The 23,417-nt window shown below is 41.8% G+C and overlaps 1 pseudogene; it reads left to right on the top strand.

The window, feature by feature from the left end:
* Positions 1–8,268: 8,268 nt before the first annotated feature.
* Positions 8,269–10,605, top strand: LOC128061738 (14-3-3 protein zeta/delta-like; annotated as a pseudogene).
* The last annotated feature ends 12,812 nt before the right edge of the window (positions 10,606–23,417 follow it).

The following is a 23,417-nucleotide window of genomic DNA, read 5'->3' as shown; positions in this document are numbered from 1 at the left end:
TGTCTCAAGGGGTAATAATTCTTTCATGCTTCCCCCCTCACATGCGCAGTGTAGTTGGGCAGGTTCCCACAGAGGTCCACACAACATTTGTGGAGAAGGCCTGGGACAGAAGAAAGGAAGGGATAGCCGAGGAGGGCTGGGATTGGGTCATGTTTGCACACAGCTAGTCGCTGCAGCAATCGCTGGAGTAAAACAGTGGGTCAAGAGGATGTGAGAAGTGTGTAAAGGGGGTTAGCACCATGCTAGGGAACTTGGAGTTTTTCCTGAATGTACTTAGAATTCCACATTTTTTTTTTTTTTCGAGTTTACCCTGGCAGCAGTATGGAGAACAGTTTAGAAAGGATTTAGATGAGAACTGAGGTCTGTAGATGAGCTTCACAGGCTTGTAATAGCACATGAAAATGGTATGTGTATTGCATCCATGTGATTGTTTTAGCCGAGGGTGTTCAGAGTTTTCATTGAATCCTCAAAGGAGTCCGAGGCCTGAGTGGAGGAGGGCGACCATTAAAACATGACTGACATCTCTTCTGGCCTGAGAGTCCAGTTGAGTGCAAATTTTCAGAGGAACAATTATTTGATGCCTTCTAATCTCAGCTACGTCACTAGAAGGGGAAGAAGGACAGATACCCCTTGCATGTCTTGGAGTTGTTGATGGGCTCTGAATGCAGCAGACTTAGGGTGTAATGGGGACACAAGGGACCATGTCCCACCACATGGCAGATGGCCACACTGGGTGCATGACCTAGTAAGTGAAGCCAGTGATTCTCTCTCAGCCTCCCTAGGCACGATTCACATCGCAGGCACTGGCTGCCCTGGGCTGGGGACTTTTTGAGGAGAGATGATAGGTAAAGTAGGCTCCTTCATCCCTCCAAACAGGTATCTGTTCAAAAGCAGGAGCCTTCACTTCTGACTTGTACAGGCTGCTAAGGGATTAGGTCCTGAGTTTAGTATTTAATCTATTCCCTCATCTCCATTTTATAGGTTGGTTAAAAGCAAAAGCTGCTGTCATTTTTTAAATTAAAATGTCACTGGTTACAACCGGAACACCATATGCATTAAGTAAAGATAAGGTTCTGACTGTTTTGTTTCTAAATGAGATAAAAGGTTTCAGGCTGCTATTTGTAAGTGCTTTTCAGTAAACTGTGGGTACAGAGAGTCTTCATTCCCAGTAAATGAAAAGCCAAACAGAATAGACTGTTACAGGGTCCACCTGAACCCATTTACCCTTGGCCCTGCATCACAGACATCTAGGGTCCCAGTTCCACACTGCGGGTGTTCTAGAGGCAATATGGATTTCCTGCTCTGAAGAGTCCTCTGATTTCTTGGTTTGGGTCAGTTTTATGTTTTGTTTTGGAAGACTCGAAGGCAGTCACTTAAAATGGCCCTGACCTATAGTCGTTGATCAGTTCAAGCATGTAATATGATTTCAACAGCAAGCAGGCTCAGACGAGGTAGCAGGTGGCTGACCACCTGAACCGGCAGCAGGGCAAGTCTGTGCAGCCATTTTCAGTCCAGTTGTGATTGTATCAGAAGCTGACTCAGGAAGCCACAGGAAGTTGAGATTCAAGTCCTTCCCAGAGAGGAGTAAAGCAATGTTTCCTAAACTAGTGTCTCGTGATGCCTGACATCATGTTTTCACAAGGGCTTCCATCCTTAAAGTGGGATTGGCATCTACTTCACTTTTTAAAATTTTGTGAAAGTGGCTCAACATCAGAAAACAGGCAACTCAGGACTTCCCTGTGTGGTTCAGTGGTTAAGAATCTGCCTACCAAATGCGGGGGACATGGGTTCAACCCTTGGTCCAGGAAGATTTCACACGCCACGGGACAACTAAGTCCATGCACCACAGCTGCTGAAGTCCACGCTCCAGAGCCCGTGTCCTGTAACAGGAGAGGCCACCGCAACGAGAGGCCCAGGCACTGCAACAAGAAGTGGCCCCTGCTCTCCGCAAGTAGAGAAAACCCACGCACAGCAACAAAGGCCAAATGTAGCCAAAAATAAATAAGTAAATAAAAAAAAATTTAAACAAACAATTAAAAAATAGGGACCTAAATAAGCATTTCTCCAAAGAAGACATATAGATGGCAAACAGGCACATGAAAATATGCTTAACATCACTAACTGTTGCTGCTGCTGCTGCTGCTAAGTCACTTCAGTCATGTCTGACTCTGTGCGACCCCAGAGATGGCAGCCCACCAGGCTCCTCTGTTCATAGGATTTTCCAGGCAAGAGTACTGGAGTGGGGTGCCATTGCCTTCTACTAATTGTTCAGTTCAGTTCAGTTGCTCAGTCATGTCCGACTCTTTGCGACCCCATGAACTGCAGCATGCCAGGCCTCCCTGTCCATCACCATCTCCCAGAGTTCACTCAGACTCACATCCATCGAGTCCGTGATGCCATCCACCCATCTCATCCTCTGTCGTCCCCTTCTCCTCCTGCCCCCAATCTCTCCCAGCATCAGAGTCTTTTCCAATGAGTCAACTCTTCGCATGAGGTGACCAAAGTACTGGAATTTCAGCTTTAGCATCATTCCTTCCAAAGAAATCCCAGGGCTGATCTCCTTCAGAATGGACTGGTTGGATCTCCTTGCAGTCCAAGGGACTCTCAAGAGTCTTCTCCAACACCACAGTTCAAAAGCATCAATTCTTTGGCACTCAGCCTTCTTCACAGTCCAACTCTCACATCCATACATGACCACAGGAAAAACCATAGCCTTGACTGGACAGACCTTAGTCGGCAAAATAACATCTCTGCTTTTGAATATACTGTCTAGGTTGGTCATAACTTTTCTTCCAAGGAGTCAGCGTCTTTTAATTTCATGGCTGCAATCACCATCTGCAGTGATTTTGGAGCCCCCCAAAATAAAGTCTGACACTGTTTCCACTGTTTCCCCATCTATTTCCCATGAAGTGATGGGACCAGATGCCATGATCTTCGTTTTCTGAATGTTGAGCTTTAAGCCAACTTTTTCAGTCTCCTCTTTCACTTTCATCAAGAGGCTTTTTAGTTCCTCTTCACTTTCTGCCATAAGGGTGGTGTCATCTGCATATCTGAGGTTATTGATATTTCTCCCAGCAATCTTGTTAGAGAAATGCAAATCAAAACTATAATGGGGTATCACTTCCTACCGGTTGAGATGGCCATCATCAAAAAGTCTACTAATGATAAACGTATAGAGAAAAGGGAACCCTCATACACTGTTGGTGGGAATTTAAATTGCTGTATGTACTATTCTCTGCTATGGAGGATAGTATGAAAGTTCCTTAACAAAATAAAAACAGAGTTACCGTATAATCCAGCAATCCAACTCCTCAGCATATATCCAGAAAAGATGAAAATTCTAATATGAAAAGATACATGAATCCCAATGGTCATAGTACTCTTTACAACAGCCAAGACATGGAAGCAACCTAAATGTACATCAACATACGAAAAGATAAAGAACATGTGACATATATGTCCGATAGAATATTACTCAGCCATAAAAAAGAAGGAACTAATGCCATCTGCAGCCATATAGATGGACCTAGAGATTATCAGTTGGAGAAGGCAATGGCACCCCACTCAGTACTCTTGCCTGGAAAATCCCATGGATGGAGGAGCCTGGGAGGCTGCAGTCTATGCTAAGGGTCGGGCATGACTGAGCGACTTCCCTTTCACTTTTCACTTTCATGCATTGGAGAAAGAAATGGCAACCCGCTCCAGTGTTCTTGCCTGGAGAATCCCAGGGACGGGGGAGCCTGGTGGGCTGCCGTCTACCGGGTCGCACAGAGTCAGACATGACTGAAGTGACTTAGCAGTAGCAGAGATTATCAGTAAGCCAAAGAAAGACAAGATATGATAAAACTTATATGTGGAATCTAAAAAGTGATGCATATGAGCTTATTTAAAAATATAGCATAGGGAATGATATTGAATATATTATAATACCTATAATGGAAAAGAATCTGAAAAACAATATATATATGTATAAATATATATAATTGAATCACTTTTTTGCACACCTGAAATTAATACAACACGGTAAATCAACTGTACTTCAATAAAAAGTTTTTTTTGAAAAGGAATTCTATTAAAGTAAATCCATTTCTCAGAAGCAAAATGAAAGAATAACACATCAAGCCTTGAAGTTCAATGTCTACTTTAGAATGCAAACCCCACACCAGCACACAGACATGTCTTTTAAAGATGTACTTGTTAACTAATCTTTCCTTTTCATTCAATTAATGTAAAGTAAATCAAGAAGCCTGCATTGTTTGTTAATGGGGAAAAGCAGGAAATTGTCTGTGTTATAAAGAAGATTATAGTGAAATGAACATTATAATGCAATCCTTGATCACATGGTGATTTAAACAAAATATTTGTATTTAAAAATCATGTCATTACTGCATAACTGTGTGTAGTAGCACTTCTCATTCCTTTTAGCCATCTAGATGCTCTGAACACTCACTACATTTGGCAGCTCTTCCATCTAGTGAGACTGCCTTTTGAAAATGGCCACATTTTCCCAGCTTCCCTTGAAGCCAGAGGGCGAGGCTATGGCCCAGGCTCCTCCCATCAGTGTCCTTACACATGATTTCAGTGCGGATGACACTGTCAGAAAGATGAGGCTGCGATAGAATTTATTCAGATGGTGACAGAGAGACATACAGCTTCTAGACCAAGTAGAGACAGGGGCTTGGCGCAGTGTTCCCACCCAGCTTTCAGCCTGTCCAGTGACAGGGACATTTGGATTGGTTCTGGCTACCCCGATTCTAAACTTGGTTTGCTGCTTGTCTCTTCTTGAGGTTATGCAAATGTCTTAGTAATATCCCTTAAATAATGATCTTTAAGGATTTTAGTTTATGTACTTCCAAAATAAATTTTAAAAGCAGAGACGTTACTTTGCTGACCAAGGTCCGTCTAGTCAAAACTATGGTTTTTCCAGTAGTCATGTATAGATGTGAGTGTTGGACTATAAAGAAGGCTGAGCACTGAAGAACTGATGCTTTTGAACTGTGGTGTTGGAGAAGACTCTTGAGAGTCCTTTGGACTGCAAGGAGATCCAACCAGTCCATCCTAAAGGACATCAATCCTGAATATTCATTGGAAAAACTGATGCTGACACTGAATCTCCAATATTTTGGCCACATGATGAGAACTGACTCATTTGAAAAGACCCTGATGCTGGGAAAGATTGAAGGCAGGAGGAAAAGGGATGACAGAGGATGAGATGGTTGGATGGCATCACTGACTCAATGGACATGAGTTTGAGCAAGCTCTGGGGGATGGTGAAGGCCAGGGAAGCCTGGCAAGCTGTAGTCCATGGGGTCGCAAAGTGTTGGACACAACTGAACAAGAGCAACAAAATTAATTTAATAAAGTTGGTTTTCTAACATGTTCAGGTCATTACATACTAATTACATTTTAGGAACATTTTCTTCTATGTAAGTAAATTCTCCATGCAGGTTAATCTACCTTGTGGGAATAAACAGCAAAAGGGAAAGAAGGGACTGAGCTACTAGTAAGTGTGATGCTTACAAAAGACATAGTAATCATGATTTTAAGTGCATTATTTACAGGTGGGTTCACAATATATCTCCATTAAGTTAATATAAATCTAGTAAGTACATAATACAAATGACTACCTGAAATACTCTGATGTACTCTCCATATAAGTTAAATAAGCAGGTTGACAGCATACAGCCTTGACATACTCTTTTTCCAATTTGGAACCAGTCCATTGTTCCATGTCCAGTTCTAACTCTTGCTTCTTGACTTGCATGCAGATTTCTCAGGAAGCAGGTAAGCAGGTAAAGCTGCTTTCTATAAAGCAGCTTTATAGAAAGCTGAAATAGTGGTTAATGAGGAACAGCAGGAGATTACACCCCAGTAAAAACTAAATATAAGTTTATGATATCAATAATCTTTTGGCCAAAATGAATGAAATGTTTCTTCTACAAGTTTGAATGAATATTTAAGGAAATATGGAAGTGCCTCTACTTGCTTTCAATATATTTTCCTAACGAAGGTCTAATGTTGATCTGTTGGAAATAAACACGGGATTTCTCATCTCTTTGAAATAATGCAAAATTCTCAACTGATATATGGATAAATGCAAGTGAAAATTGGTAGTACACTGCTATTCTCCAACATAAATTTTACAAATCTTGATGTCTTAATGCTAAACTGCATAAGAATATAGATGAAGGAAAGGAAGGAAGAGAAGAAGGGGTGGAGGAAAGAAGGGAGAGGGGGAAGAAGGGTGGGTGAATAAGGCACAGTCTTGCTTCGCCATGAGTTTGTTGCTTAGATAAAATGGCTCTGCTAAGCTCAATATTTTGATCCTTTCTGCTTTGATCTCACAGAACTCTTTTATAATAATAAGACTTTCTTCGACAGTAACTAGGAGATGCAAGATATAAGATCATCGAACAAAATTTGTCACTCCTGGCACTTCACTCCACAATATACGTGAATTTAGGACAACCCAACACAGTTTATTTCTATACCATCAGTTCAGTTCAGTTCAGTCACTCAGTTGTGTCCAACTCTTTGCATGGACTGCAGCACGCCAGGCTTCCCTTTCCATCACCAACACCCAGAGCCTACTCAAACTCATGTCTATTGCGTCAGTGATGCCATCCAACCATCTCATCCTCTGTCATCCCCTTCTCCTTCTACTTTCAATCGTTCCCAGCATCAGGGTTTTTTCCAGTGAGTCAGCTCTTTGTATCAGGTGGCCAAAGTATTGGAGTTTCAGCTTCAGCATCAGTCCTTCCAATGAATATTCAGAACAGATTTCCTTTAGGATGGACTGATTGGATCTCCATGCAGCCCAAGGGACTCTTGAGTCTTCTCAAACACCACAGTTCCAAAGCATCAATTCTTTGGTGCTCAGCTTTCTTTATAGTCCAACACTCACGTCCATACATGACTACTGGAAAAACTGTAGCTTTGACTAGACAGACCTGTGGACAAAGTAATGTCTCTGCTTTTTAATATGCTGCCTAGGTTGGTCATAGCTTTTCTTCCAAGGAGCAAGTGTCTTTTAATTTCATGGCTTCAGTCACCATCTGCAGTGATTTTGGAGCCCAAGAAAATAAAGTCTGTCACTGTTTCCATTGTTTCTCCACCTATTCGTCATGAAGTAATGGGAAGAGTTGCCATGATCTTAGTTTTTTGAATGTTGAGTTTTAAGCCAGGTTTTTCACTTTCCTCTTTCACTTTCATCGAGAGGCTCTTTAGTTCTTCTTCACTTTCTGCCATATGGGTGTTGTCATCTGTGTATCTGAGGTTATTGATATTTCTCCCAGCAGTCTTGATTCGAGCCTGTGCTTCAAGCCTGGCATTTTGCATGATGTACTCTCCATATAAGTTAAATAAGCAGGTTGACAGTATACAGCTTTGACATACTCTTTTTCCAATTTGGAACCAGTCCGTTGTTCCATGTCCAGTTCTAACTGTTGCTTCTTGACTTGCATACAGATTTCTCAAGAAGCAGGTAAGGTGGTCTGGTATTCCCATCTCTTTAAGAATTTTCCACAGAATGTTGTGATCCACACAGTCTATAATTCACCCTTATCAGAAATATGGATAAGATAGAAAAAGAAACACAAGCCCAATGTAGGTTTACATTATCTTGTCTAAAGAAGGCTTCCCTAACTACAAAATGTTGAATTGCCCATCACTACCCTGGAGGTTATTTCACCCCAGGACAAGGCACTACAATTAAGTCCAGTAAGAGTGTTCACCATTCATTTTTTCATTCATTCATTTTTAATAAAATGGAGGATAGCAATTCTGAAATAGGAAGTAGAAAAGTGAGCCACTATAACACCTTGACTTCAGACATGCTACAAGGGAGATTAATTTTAAGAAAGAGTACTTTTAGAATTTCGGAAATGAGAAGTTGATTCTCTTAAAAATGTAAGACATGGAATCTGTTCTCCAAGGTTGGACACAGAAAATCCACGTATGGAATCTCAATCTCCAAGCATAGAACTTGACACTCCTATATGAAATATGGACTTTCAAGCATTGATTTAGGTTTCTTCAGGTCTAGTATTACCTCTCCAAGCATATAATCTGATTTAGGTCCAATTTTACCTTCCCAAGCATATAATCTGATCCTCTACATGCTAATACACTGAACAGGGAAGGGACTTAGATCTCCCAGCATAGAACTTTGTTCTCTAAGCATGAAAACCTATAAAGCAGGTATAAAATATGTCCCGTCAAAGTCCTGCCCATCTGCCGCCACCCACTTCAGACACAGAATATCCTGTCATGGATAAAAATGATCTGGTACAGAAGGCCAAACTGGCCGAGCAGGCTGAGCGATGTGATGATATGGCAGCCTGCATGAAGTCTGCAACTGAGCCAGGAGCCGAATTAGCCATTGAGGAGAGGATTCTTCTCTCAGTTGCTTGTAAAAATGTTGTAGGAGCCCATAGGTCATCTTGGAGGGTCCTCTCAAGTACTGAGCAAAAGATGGAAGGTGCTGAGAAAAAAACAGAAGATGACTCAAGAATACAGAGAGAAAACAGAGACCAAGCTAGGACATATCTGCAATGATGTACTGTTACTTTTGGAAGAGTTCTTTTCAAAAATTAATTTATTTTAATTGGAGGATAATTACTTTACAATATTGTGATGGTTTTGCCATATATCAACGTGAATGTGCCACAGGCATACATCTGTCCCCACCATCCTGAACTCCCCTCCCGTCTCCCTCCCCACCCTATCCCTCTGGTTTGTCCCAGAGCACTAACTTTGTGTGCCCTGCCTCATGCATTGAACTTGGATGGGTGACCTATTTTAAATGTGTTTCAATGCTTTTCTCTCAAATTATCCCACCCTCGCCTTTCCCCACTCGAGTCCGAGTCTGTTCTTTACATCTGTGTTTCTTTTGCTGCCCTGCCTGTAGGATCATCGGTACCATCTTTCTAAATTCCATATACACATATATGAGTAGCTGCTGCTGCTGCTAAGTCGCTTCAGTTGTGTCCGACTCTGTGTGACCCCATAGACGGCAGCACATTAGGCTCCTCTGTTCCTGGGATTCTCCAGGCAAGAACACTGGAGTGGGTTGCCATTTCCTTCTCCAATGCATGAAAGTGAAAGTGAAGTCGCTCAGTCGTGCCCAACTCTTAGTGACCGCATGGACTGCAGCCCACCAGTCTCCCATAGACGGCAGCACATTAGGCTCCTCTGTTCCTGGGATTCTCCAGGCAAGAGTACTGGAGTGGGGTGCCATTGCCTTCTTCGATACATATGCGTTAATATACAGTATTTGTCTTTCTCTTTCTGACTTACTTCGCTTTGTAATAGGCTCCAGGTTCATTCACCTCATTAGAACTGACTCAAATGTGTTTCTTTTTATAGCTGAGTAATCTTCCATTGTGTATATGTGCTACAGCTTTCTTATGCATTCATCTGCGGATGGACATCTAGGTTGCTTCCATGTCCTAGCTATTGTATATAGTGCTGCAGTGAACACTGGGGTTCATGTGTCTCTTTCGATTCTGGTTTCCTTGGGGTGTACGCCCAGCAGTGTGATTGTTGGGTTGTATGGCAGTTCTATTCCCGGTTTTTAAAGAAATCTCTACACTGTTCTCCATAGCAGCTGGACCAGTTTGCATTTCCACCAACAGTGTAAGAGGGTTCCTTTTCTCCACACCTTCTCTAGCATGTCTTATTTATAGATTTTTTTTGATGAAGGCCATTCTGCCCAATGTGGGGTGATAACCACATTGTGGTTTTGATTTGCATTTCTCTAATGAGTGATGTTGAGCATCTTTTCATGTGTTTATCAGCATCTGTATGTTCTCTTTGGATAAATGTCTGTTTAGGTCTTTTGCCCACTTTTTGATTGGGTTGTTTTTCTGGCATTGAGCTGTGTGAGCTGCTTGTATATTTTGGAGATTAATTCTTTGTCAGTTGTTTTGTTTGCTATTATCTTCTCCCATTCTCAGGACTGTTTTTTCACCTTGCTTATAGTTTCCTTCATTGTGCGAAAGCTCTTAAATTTAGTGAAGTTCCTCAGTCATGTCCAACTCTTTGCGACCCCATGGACTGTAGCCTACCAGGCTCCTCTGTCCTTGGGATTTTCCAGGCAAGAGTACTGGAGTGGGTTGCCATTTAATTAGGTCCCATTTGTTTATTTTTGTTTTTATTGGAAGAGTTCTTGATCCCCAGTGCTTCACAAGCAGAGAGCAAAGTCTTCTGTTTGAAAATAAAACAAGACTAATACCGTTCCTTGGTTGAGGTTGCTGCTGGTGATGACAAGAAAGGGATTGTGAATCAGTCACAGCAAGCATACCGAGAAGCTTTTGAAATCAGCTAAAAGAAAATTCAACCAACACATCCTATCAGATTGGGTCTGGCCCTTAACTTTTCTGTTTTGTATGATGAGATTTTCAACTTCCTGGGAAAGTCAGCTTTCTGGCAAAGACAGCATTTGGTGAAGCCATTGCTGAACTTGGTGCATTCAGTGAAGAGTCATACAAAGATGGCATGCTAATAGTGCAGCTACTGGGAGACAACTTGACATGGTGGACATCAGATACCCAAGGAGACAAAGCTGAAGCAGGAGAAGGAGGGGAAAAATACCCGGACTTCTGACACTGTCTGCCTCATTCTGAAAGTTACACAGTGGACCATTTGTCGTCTGTGCTGTCCCACAAATAGTTTTTTGCTTATGATTTATGACAGGTTTATGCTACTTCTATATGAATTTCCCATGTGATTTTTTATGTTTAATATTAAGGGAATAGAGCCAGTTAACATTTAGGGAGAGTTACCTGTTTCATCTTGAAGTGGTCAATATGGGGATGTAGAATTTTTATACAAGTCATAAATATTTGGCACAGTACTTTTGGTACATTGTGGCTTCACAAGGGCCAGTGTTAAAACTGCTTCCATGTCTAAGCAAAGAAAACTGCCTATATATTGGTTTGTCCTGGTGGAGAATAGAAGGGCTAATTGGTTCCAGTCACAGATATAGTTGTGGGTACTTTTAGGTTTGGAGCACTCACAAGGCTATAGTAGAAGTGGATATCCCATGGATATTGCACGTTAGACTATGTGTTATATGTGGAATAGTCAGTGTCAGTGTGCATACCGTTGACTACAGCTACAGAAGTGTTCCTTTGGTTGTGACCCAGTTTACTCTGCATAAGGGCAGAAACAGTTCACATTCCATTATTTGTAGAATTACCTGCTATTTGCTTGCATTATTTTTGCTACACTCTTTATTTTCATTTAAATATATCAGCAACCTAAGAAGAAATGTACAAGCAAAGATGGAGTAAAAGTAAATTGCTTGATATCTGTTACTTCATGGATATCAAGTGCAGCAGTGAAACAAAACAAAAAAAACCCCATGTATTTAACTATCTATCTTTTTCAGATTTTTTTTTTTTTTTGCTTTTGCGGATGTTTTTTAATACTTGCCTAACATACATGTGCTATAAAAATAGTTAACAGGGAAATAACTTGAGATGATGGCCAGCTTTTTTAATGTCTTGTGAGATTTTCATGAACAATCCAAGCATAATTACTAAGAACATGTGTATTAAGTTCATGTAAGTGGAAAAAAAGTTTTATGAATGGAAAAAAATATGTCCCTTCAAACATGGAACATGGCTTTCCAACTATGGGATTAAGCTCTCCAAACATGGAATATCTCTCCAGCTGTGAATCCTGCTTCTCCAGGCATAAAATACAATGTATGTGGGTCCCAATATCCAAGCATGGAAGCTGGTGCTCCATGTATGGAATATCACTTTCCAGGATGGATCCTGGCCCTGCAAACATGGATCCTGGTATCCCACATAAGACTCTATCCCTAAAACGTATAGAAGTGTAATAGCACACAATAGGTAGAATCCCAGTCTTCCAGTACAGAACGTGGCTTTATAAGTGTGGAATCTGGCACTCCAGACATTAATTCCAGTGTTTCAGTCGTAGAAGTTGGCTGCCTAAGACATGGAACCTGGTCACCCAGGCATGGCATGGAAGTTGGCATTCTAAGTACAGAATCACAATATCCCAAAATGGATATTCCATGAAAGGAATCTCAATCTCTAAACATGGAATAGTCCCCAAAGCATGGAACATAACAGTGTATGAAATCTCGAATTGCAAGTATTAATTTATGTGTGGTGGTGGTGGTGGTTTAGTCACTAAGTCATTGTCTGACTCTTGTGATCCCATGGGCGGTAGCCTGCCAGGCTCCTCTGTCTGTGGGATTCTCCAGGCAAGAATCCTGGAGTAAGTTACCATTTCCTTCCCCAGCATATCTTAATGACCCAGGAATCGAACCCAAGTCTCATGCATTGCAGGCAGATTCTTTACCAACTGAGAGGTTAAGTCTGCCTGTCCAGTCATACACTGTGTTGGTCCACAAGGCCCAAGCCTGCTGACATGGAACTTGGGCCTCTATGCATGAAACCTAAACATCTAAGCATGAACAATTGCCCTCCTGGTATAGAATGTGCCCTTCAAACATGGAACCTGGCCCTCCAACGTGGATTCTGAATTCCATCCCTGAAGACTCTCTCCAGGTGTGAGCCTGCCACTCTAGTAGTAAAATCGGGCACTCCGGGGGTTGGAACCTCTGCTTTTATATGTGGACCCTGACCCTTTAGGCATAGAATTAGGCCTTACAGTCATTTCATGGAGGCCTATGTGAAAGTACTCTCTCCCAGCTTGGAACCTGGCCTTCTAGGTTAGAACCTGAACCTCGAGGCAAGTCATCTGGCCCACTGAGCATGGAACTTAGTCACCCTGGCTTGGAACCTTCCATGACAAGTATGGAACCCAGAATTTTAGGTAGGTTACAAGGATACAAGGTCTTACATTCATAAGAACTGATCTATAGAAGTAGAATTTGGTTCTCTAAATAAGTAAGTAGGCCTAAAATGTGAAAAAAAAAAAAAAGTGAAAAAAAAAAAAACAAAAACCACACACACACACACACACACACACACACACACCTGAATTTTGGACTGTGGAAACATAAATCTCAAAGTAGTTATTTGACTCTCCATTCACAAAACTAGAACCTAGCATTCCATATGTGGAATCTCAGCCTCTAAGCATGATATGGAATCTTGCACTCCATGTATGAATTTCAATGTCCAAACACGGAACATGGCCATACAAGTCTGGAGGCTGAAATTCCAGACATAGAATCTGGTATTTCAGTCATAAAGTTTGTTTCTGCACACATAAAAACTGCCCTACTAGGCCTGTAACCTGGCACACTAGACATAGAACCGAAGCTCCTATGTTCTGCGTCAGGCCATGTGGTCATGGAAGGAGGCCTTTCAAGCATGCCAAAAATTACTAAGGTGAAAAAGTGAAAGTCTCAGCCATATCCAACTCTTTGTGACCCCATGGACTGACTATACAGTCTGTGGAATTCTCCAGGCCAGAATACTGGAGTGGGTAGGCTATCCCTTCTCCAGAGGATCTTCCCTACCCAGGAGTCAAACTGGGGTCTCCTGCATTGTAGGTGGATTCTTTACCGACTGAGCTATCAGGGAAACCCACCATAAATTACTAAACTGTGTAATATCATTCCCTCTATAACCTGGCTTTCTGTGGCATTCAGGTAGAACTTGAATGTCATCCAGCCTAGCAGGTATTTAACCTAGTCATGTAGGCCTTGAATCTTAACTTTTCAAGTCTGGAATCTCAACCTCTGAGCATGGAGCCTGCACTACTAGAACTGAATTTGGCACTTTATGTATACAGAACACATGATGGTTAACTTTTTGTGTTAACCTGTCTGGCTGCAGAGTGCCCAGATCAAACATTATTTCTGGATATGTCTCCGAAGTTATCTCCAGATGAATCCATGAATTTAGTTAAGCAGACTGCCCTCCCTAATGTGAGTGGCATCATCCAATCTGTTGAGGGCCTAAATATAATAAAAAGTGAAGAAAGAGGAAGTCATCCCTTTCCTCTCAACTCACTGCTTGAAATGGGAATTCTTATCTCTTCTCCTGTCCTCAGATTGGGATTTACATCTTTGGCTCTTTGGTTCTTCGACCTTCAGACTCAGACTGAATTATGCCACTTACTTTTCTGGATCTCTAAATTGCAGATGGCCAATCATGGGACTGCTTAACCTCCATAAGTGCATCAGCCAATTCCCCATAATAAATCTCATATACATCTATGTTATGTATGCATATCTGATAAAATTCCATTTTCTGGTTCTGTTTCTCTGGACAACCCTAATACAGATTTTAAAATCAAGTGTTTTCTAGAAAAACAGAATTTTAAGGATGAGTTTTCTGACCTGGTTCTGAGATTTCTAGAATTGACGCTCTGATAAGAATAAAGATGCTGAAGACACTAATAACTCTATTTCCTGTAGTAAACAGAGTACCGAGAGTCCACAGTGTGAACAGTTTATAGAGATATGCAAAATACCTGCGTATCTAATTAACCATCTATAAGAAGCAAGGGACTGGTGACTCCATATATGATACTTACTCATTTTTGCTTTTTATTGAAGTATAATTTATGTACAATATTGTGTTAATTTCAGCTGTACAGCCAAGTGATTCAGTTATACATATGTAGATACTTTTTCAGATTCTTTTCCATTACAGGTTATTACAAGATATTGAATATAGCTCCTTCTACTTTATAGTAGGTCCTTGTTGGTTATCTATTTTAACATAATAGTGTATATTTGTTAACCCCAAATTCCTAATGTAGCCCTCTCCCTCCCCTTTCCCCTTCAGAAACCAGAAGTTTGTTTTCTGTGTCTGTGAGTCAGTTTCTGTTTTGTAAATAAGTTCATTTGTATCATATTTTTAGATTCCAGGTATAGGTGATATTATATATTTTTGTCTTTGTCTGACTTACTTCACTGAGTATGATAATCTCTAGGTCTGTCCATGTTGCTGCAAATGGCATTATTTTATTCTTTTTTATAAGTGAGTAATATTCTGTTGTATATATGTATCACATGTTCTTTATTCATCTGTTGATGGACATTTAAATTGCTTCAGTGTCTTGGCTATTGTAAAGAGCACTGCTATGAACATTGGGCTGCATGTATCTTTTCAAATAAGAGTTTTCATCTTTTCTGGATATATGCTGAGGAGTGGAATTGGTGGATCATACTGTAACATTTTTAATTTGTTAAGGAACTTCCATGCTGTTCTCCATGCTGCCACTGCTGCTGCTGCTGCTGCTGCTGCTGAGTCGCTTCAGTCGTGTCCGACTCTGTGCGACCCCATAGACGGCAGCCCACTAGGCTCCTCCATCCTTGGGATTCTCTAGGCAAGAACACTGGAGTGGGTTGCCATTTTCTTCTCCAATGCATGAAAGGGAAAAGTCAAAGTGAAGTTGCTCAGTCGAGCCCGACTCTTAGCAACCCCATGGACTGCAGCCTACCAGGCTCCTCCATCCATGGGATTTTCCAGGCAAGAGTCCTGGAGTGGGGTGCCATTGCCTTCTCCAGCTGTTCTCCATAGCGTCTACCAATTTACATTCCCACCAACAGTATAGAGGGGTTCCCTTTTCTGCACACCCTATCCAGCATTTATTATTTATAGACTTTTTGATGGTGGCCATTCTGACCAGTATGAGGTGATACCTCTTGTAGTTTGGACTTGTATTTCTCTAGTAGTTAGCAACACTGAGCATCTTTAACATGACAGTGATGTTGGCTATCTGTATGTCCTTTTGAGAAATGTCTATTTAGGACTTCTCCTCGTTATTTTCTTTTTTATATTGAGTTGTATAAGCTGTCTGTATAGATTGGTTCCATCATTTACAAATATTTTATCCCATTATGTAGGTTGTCTCTTCATTTTGTTTATGGTTTCCTTTGTTGTGCAAAAACTTATAAGATTGATTAGGTCCCATTTATTTTTGCTTTTATTCCTTTGGCCTTGTGAGACTGACCTAAGAAAATGTTATTACAGTTTATGTCAGAGACTGTTTTGCCTATGTTCTCTTTGAGGAATTTATGGTGTCATGTCTTATATTTGATTTTTTGAGCTGCTTTTAATTTACTTTTGTGTATGGAGTGAGGGAGTGTTCTAACTTCATTGACTTACATGTGGCTGTTTGGGTTTCCAAACACCACTTGCTGAAGAGACTGCCTTTTTTCCTTTGTCAAAGATTAAATGACCATGTGTGGGTTTATTTCTGGGCTCTCCATCCTGCTCCATTCATCTGTATGTCTACTTTTGTGGCAGTACCATGCTGTTTTGATTACTGTAGCTTTGTAGATGTTCTCTGAAGTCTCTAGCTTTGTTTTTCCCCCTCAGGATTGCTTTGGCAATTCTGGGTCTTTTGTGGTTCCATATTAATTTTAGGATTATTTGTTCTAGTTCTGTGAAAAATGTTATGGGTAATTTGATAAGGATCACATTAAATTTGTGGGTTGCTTTGGGTAGAATTGCCATCAGAATATTAATTCTCCCAATTCAAGAGCATTGGTTATTTTTCCATCATCTTTAATTTCCTTTATCAATATTTTACAGTTCTCTGTATATAAGTCTTTCACTTTCTTGATCAGGTTTATTCCTAGATGTTTTATCTTTTTTTGATGTGATCTTAAATGAGACTTTAAAAATTTCCTGTTTCTAATATTTCATTGTTAGGGTAAAGAAATGCAGCAAATTTCTGTATGTTAATCTTGTATCCTGCTACTGTACTCAGAGAAGGCAATGACACCCCACTCCAGTACTCTTGCTTGGAAAATCCCATGGGCGGAGGAGCCTGGTAGGCTGCAGTCCATGGGGTCGTGAAGAGTCAGACACGACTGAGCGACTTCACTTTCACTTTTCCCTTTCATGCATTGGAGAAAGAAATGGCAACCCATTCCAGTGTTCTTGCCTGGAAAATCCCAGGGACGGGGGAACCTGGTGGGCTGCCATCTATGGGGTCACACAGAGTCGGACACGACTGAAGCGACTTAGCAGCAGGTACCGTGCAAAATTCATTTATCAGTTTTAACAGTTTTTTGTGGAGTCTTTAGGATATTATTTATAGAGTATCATGTTATCTGCATATGATGACAATTTCACCACTTATCTTCCTATTTGGATACCTTTATTTCTTTTTCTTGCCTGATTATCGTGGCTAGGACTTCTAATACTGTATTGGAAAGAAGTGGTGAGAGTGGGCAACCTTGTCTCATTCCAGAATTTAGCTGAGAAGGCTTTCAGCTTTTCACTGTGGAGTATTAGCTTGGCTGTGGGTTTGTCATAAATGGCTTTTGTTATGTTGAAATGTATTCTTTATACCCACTTTGGTGGGAGGGTTTTTTTTTTTTTTTATCATGAAAGGATATTGAACTTTATCAAATGTTTTTTCTGCACCTATTGAGATGATCATTTGATTTTTGTCTTTCCTTTTGTTGATGTGGCATATAGGATACTTTTGAACATTTTTTGAAAACTAAAGAATATGATTACATTGGTTAGTTGCTCTTAATGTTGCTGCACAGAGTAGTGAAAGAAAAGCTGAGCTCAGGGATTCAAATTCCCAGCTCAAGCATCATATAAATGACTGAAGAGCTTCTATATGTGTTCTCAAAGAGATCCTTATCTCCTGTAGCCACAGGACTGTAATTGCTGAAAATCAAACATGGAAAATCATCCTGAGACTGGCTGAAATATAGTGCCAGTCAAGCTCCCAGTCCCACAGGATATCTACTGTTAAAGTGAAGGTTTTGGTTAGGAAGATATGGGATTGTATGAACTGTAATTGAAGTTTATGGAAAGGTTCTTATGAAGGTGAGGACATTGAGAAAGTTGGTTCTACATGCATGGGACCTGGTCTGCCAGGCACTCCATCCATAAAATCTGGACTTTGAGGCATTGATTTACTTCTCATAGATGTGAACTTTCCCTTATGCATATAATCTGGTCCTCCAAGTGAAACCTGGGCCTACAGACATGGAATTTGGCTTTCTAGGTGTGGAATCTGACTTTAGGCTTGCAAAGTGTTTCCTGATATGGATCCCACTTCTCTAGGCATAGAACCTGGTTCTCTGGTTGTGGAACCTGGGCTTCTATATGTATATTTTTGCCTTCTATATATGGAATTAGGCCTTCTGGGCATGACATGAAGATGAAACATCTCTTTCCAAGTTTGCTACTCAGCTTTCTGGGGGGTGAACCCAGAATCTCATGGAATGTCATCTAACCCACAAATGAGATGATTCAGGCTCACAATTAAGTGATTTTTTCCAAGTTTAAACAATCGATTTTCACTAGCTTGGGGGCTGGAATCTAGGACTCCTACTTTTCAGCCAGTGCTCACTGCATAGAACAAGTTCTGCTTATCTCTCCTCTCTCCCCAGAGACGAAAGAGAACCAGCAAGAGTCAGACTCTGCCCTGTCTGCCTCCATGCCCAACAGCACTGAACTTTACCACCTGCATTTCAGGCAAAGAGAGAATCAGACAAGATGGTCACTGAGATCAGGCCAGCCCTGGCGTTCTGTTCTCTGCTTCTGTTTCATGATTTCTATTCTAGGGACTTCTTCTTGTCTTCAAGCTGTGTGAAGCCCAATCAGTGTGGGGCAGACTGGGCCATCTGAGCAAGGAGCAACCAGAAGATTCACTTTGACCTACCTTGACCCATCCTCCCTCCTGTTGTTTCCTCCATTATTTCAGGAGGGAAGAAAGAAAGATGTTTTTTATTTGGTTGAAGTTTCCCAATCAACTCCAAAAATCAAATACCATTTTAACAGTTCTTGACTTTGGAAGTTAGCCTGGGGTGCCTCACAGTCCACCTCTGTCCAAAGGCCTGACTTTGTTCTCCACTTTACACCTCTTGTCTGCACCCCTTCTCTGTTTGGATGGGGTTGGTTGCCCAGGGGTTCAGATCTGGTTGCTGCCTGGTTCTGAGCAGAGGAGAGTGTTAGAGCCAGTCGACTAACCTAGGAGTGGAGGGAATCTTTAGAGTATCTTCTATCCTTTCATTCAAGAGCCACCACTTTGAGCTCTTTGCCCTTCCTCTATCTGAAAAATAAATATCTAGAAGTTTGTCTTGATTTTTCAATTTTAGATTTTATATACTTATTTCCAGCCATGGTAGATAAGTCTTTCACACATTTAGGGGTGCTGAGATCCTCTTCCATCTACCTTGAAATTCTGTTGACCCCAGAATATGTAGTATGTCTGATTACATCGCTTTTCTTTTCTAGATTTTCTCCATAGAGTTTCCACATTTCTTTCTTTTTTCTTGTTCTGTTTGTTTTGATTCTCACCTCACCTCTTTTTAAAAAACTTTCATTTCTGTAATAAACAGAATTTGCCTGGAGTCACAAATCGGTTCTTTGGATATGTGTGTGACTCATCTGTTTGATTGCTTTTTAAATTGAAGTATAGTTGATTTCAATGCTGTGTTAGTTTACAAGGTTCTGTTAGGTTCAGATATCTGAGTCTAACCTTTCAGCATACTGGAACTAATACAACTATATATATTCTTTTTCAGATTCTTTTCTTTATAGGCTATTATTAAGACATTGAGTATAGTTCTCTCTGCTATACAGTAGGTCCTTGTTGGTTATCTACTTTATATATAATAGGGTGTATATTGAAGAAGGAAATGGCAACCCACTCCAGTATTCTTGCCTAGAGAATCCCATGGTCAGAGGAGCCTGGCAGGATGCAGTCTATGGGATCACAAAAGTCAGACACAACTTAGCGACTAAACCACCACCACCAGGGTGTATATATTAATTCCAAACTCCTAATTTATCCCCCTCACTTCCCCATTGGTAACCATGTTTGTTTTCTATATCTGTGACCCTATTTTTGTTTTGTAAATATGTTCATTTGTATCATTTTTTTAGATCCCACATATAAACAGTATCATTTCATCTCATTTTTTTTCTCCTCAAATCTTCATTTCCTTATCTATTCTCTCAGGCACCTTTCTTCTCAAGGATCTTCCATGCAGAGTCCGCTGTCAAGGAAACACATTACTGTGTTTGAAAAACAGTCCTGCCTACTGATAGCCAGGGCTACTTGAGTGAATTCAATAAATCTTTATCATTTCTTTCCATTGTCATGTGTTGAGGGTTTACTATGTGACAGGTGTTAATAATGCAGATATAAGTAAAATACAGAGTAGTAAATGGCAACCTGCTCCAGCATCCTTGCTTGGAAAATCCTGTGGACAGAGGACCCTGGAGGGCTACAGTCCATGGACATACAAAGAGTTGGACACGACTCCTTGTGCCAAAGTAGTGACTTTATCTCTTTCTCTTGCCTGGGGTAGGGTCTCTCTTATACTCAGTACCTTCAGTAAATGTTTATTGAGTACATGATGGGGACACATTTATCAGTCCCATTTTTGCTCATTTCACCCCTATTCTGCTTTCCTTAGGTCCCAGACAAGCTGCACCCCTAGCAAAAGTCCTTTCTCCCAGAGCTATTTCCAAGGTTGTCAGAGTACTGGGAACTAGGATAGAATGGCAGATGGAAGCCTGCACATCCATCCCATCTCCCCATCCATGAAGCCTGAGACAGTCCTTCTCCTCTGAGCCTTTGTTTCACTGACTATAAAACTAGGAAGCAAAGTCTCCCTTCTCTTCTCCTTTGTGTGCAGTTTAGGACAGGGTTGAAGTTCTTGGCCATGCAGAGCTGCATGAAGCATATTCGTTTACTCTTTAGAAGGATTTCGTTTCAGCTCACATGTACTCTGCCATTATTTTTCAGTGACAAAGGGTGTATGCATGCTCCCCTTCTCTTGCCCTGAGGATGTCCACACCTGCTCACTCAGGACAGCCTTTGCCCCCGCTGCCACCCTCCCTCCTCAGGTCTCTGGTTACCTGCCAGAACCATTTAATCTAACTCTCCATCTGGGCAATAGATTAAAACACCCCACATAATGCAAGGGGCCACTGCAGATGGCCGTGCACCTGGGACTCCCGAGTGCTGAGCCACAGGGCCTGGCTTTGGACTTCCCTGCCTAGCTGGCGGTCCTGGAAGCTCCAGCTCATCTAGCAGGGAACTGCAAAGTCGGCCCCTCATTAGAACAACCTCCAGCCCAAGTCCGCTCAGAGAAGAGGTGGGAGGTGTTAAACTGATGTGTGTTACTTAATATCTGCTGAATCAGCCCACACAGGGCACAAAGAGGACCTCAGCTCTGGTGATCAACATCCTCTCCCCTCACTCAGCATGGCTGGCTCCTAGTTTTTCAAGCTTTGGCTTCAACATCAGTAACTTTTCTGTCCAAGATCATTCCCCTTTGCATGCCCTTATTCTCTCTTACTCCTAAAAACTTGCTCTTAATCTCCAATTTATTTTTAATTGTACATTATTGGTGTGTATGCTTCTGTTCAGTCACTAAGTCGTGTCTGACTCTTGCGATCCCATGGACTGTAGCCTGCCAAATTCCTCTGTCCATGGGATTCTCCAGACAAGAACACTGGAGAGAGTTGCCATGCCCTCCTCCAGGGGATCTTCCTGACCCAGGGATTGAACCATCATCTCTTACGTCTCCTTCGTTGGCAGGCAGGTTCTTTACCACTAGCGCCACCTACGCTATCAGTTCAGTTCAGTCGCTCAGTCGTGTCCGACTCTTTGCGATCCCATGAATCGCAGCACGCCAGGCCTCCCTGTCCATCACCAACTCCTGGAGTTCACTCAGACTCACGTCCATCGAGTCGGTGATGCCATCCAGCCATCTCATCCTCTGTCGTCCCCTTCTCCTCCTGCCCCCAATCCCTCCCAGCATCAGTCTTTTCCAATGAGTCAACTCTTTGCATGAGCTGGCCAAAGTACTGGAGTTTCAGCTTTAGCATCAGTCCTTCCAAAGAATACCCAGGACTGATCTCCTTCAGAATGGACGGGTTGTTTACGCTATGTTTCCCCCTAAATAGTAGCTCCTGGAAGGAGGGATTATGTCTGTTTTCATCAACCAGCCTCTGACACAATGCATGGTACACAGTAGTTGCTCTGCAAATATGTGTTGAATGTCATATGAACAAGTGTCAGAAAATGAGTTCAGGTCAGAGCACTTCAAAAGTAGCAGGGTCTTTTAGAACAGTGATCTCAAACTTTGTTGCGTGTTATAATCCCCTGAGGGCTTCCTTCATAGCTCAGTGGGGAAGAATCTGTCTGCAATGTGGGAGATGCGGGAGAAGCAGGTTTGATCCCTGGCTGGGAAAGATCTCCTAGAAGAGGAAACGGCGACCCACTCCAGTATTCTTGTCTGGAGAATCACACAGACAGTGGAGCCTGGTGGGCTATAGTCTATGGGATCTCAGAGAGTCTGACATGACGGAAGTGACTGAACACAATCACCCAAGTGGGGATTAGAAAGCCCCATAGCTAACATCTGGGAGTGAGACCCACCCACCAATTGGGTGTATAAAATTTTCAGGTGTTTTCAGCGTGTCGCCAAGACTCCGGTGCTTTAGAGCAGAGGCTCTTAAATGGAGTCTCGCAGCAGCAGCAGCAGCAGCAGCTTTTGGGGACTTGTTTGCAGTGCGCGTTCCCGGGTCCTCCCCAGAGGCAGAGTGGGGACTGACGGGACGGCCCAGCAACCTGCCTTTAATGAGCCCTTCAGAAACTCTGCTTCAGGCGCTGCTTCAAAGAGTGTTGTGCTGTCTCTGCTTACCTCATCTGGTCTCCTTTTGTGGGCACCACCAGTAGGAAAATGGGATGATCTTTAGTAGGGGGGCCACCATCCCAGTTTTGGGAGAATGTCCCAGATTTACTGGAAATGCTCAGTCCTGGCAACCAGGGCAGGTGGCCCCTCATCTCTTTAGAACTTTTTAAAACTCAGACCCCAGACCCCAGATCCACCAGCCAAGTTGAATACAGTGTGATGAGTGCATTCATGACCTTTGATCCAATATCCATGTAACAGCTCTCCTAAGTCTTGGGGATAGATACAAAGCCGTCAGATAGACTGGTCTCCATGGCTCCCACTTCAGATATCTGCAAAAGCAAACACTGCTGGGCCTTACTCAGAGCCACCTCCCTGCGAGCTCTGCATGGATAATTGGCTCTGTGTTTTTTTTAAGGGGTGCATCAAGACAGTTAAAATATTCTGAGAGACACACTATCACTTTCCTAGTCACATAAACAGTTTGGAAGAAAATGAAAACAGAACTTTCTGTCCAGTTCTTTTACAGGCAACAAAGCAATGACATTTGCAGCTTGCAAAAACCTCATCATGGAGTATCAGGCACTTCTTTTTTTCTTTTCTCTTTAAAATGTATTTACTTTCAAATTTTCCAGGTAGCTTGGTATGCAATAAAGAGCCCAGAAATTTGGCTTTAGGTTAAAATCACAAAGCTGGATCATCCAGACTTCCCAACAAACCAACATTTATGAATGAATTTACAACCTAAATTAATGAAATCAAAAGACACTTGCTCCTTGGAAGGAAAGCTATGACAAACCTAGACAGCATATTGAAAAGCAGAGATATC

The sequence above is a fragment of the Budorcas taxicolor genome, chromosome 16 (genome assembly GCF_023091745.1).
Source record: "Budorcas taxicolor isolate Tak-1 chromosome 16, Takin1.1, whole genome shotgun sequence".
NCBI lineage: Eukaryota > Metazoa > Chordata > Mammalia > Artiodactyla > Bovidae > Budorcas > Budorcas taxicolor.
This window is presented reverse-complemented; position numbering and strand designations above follow the sequence as displayed.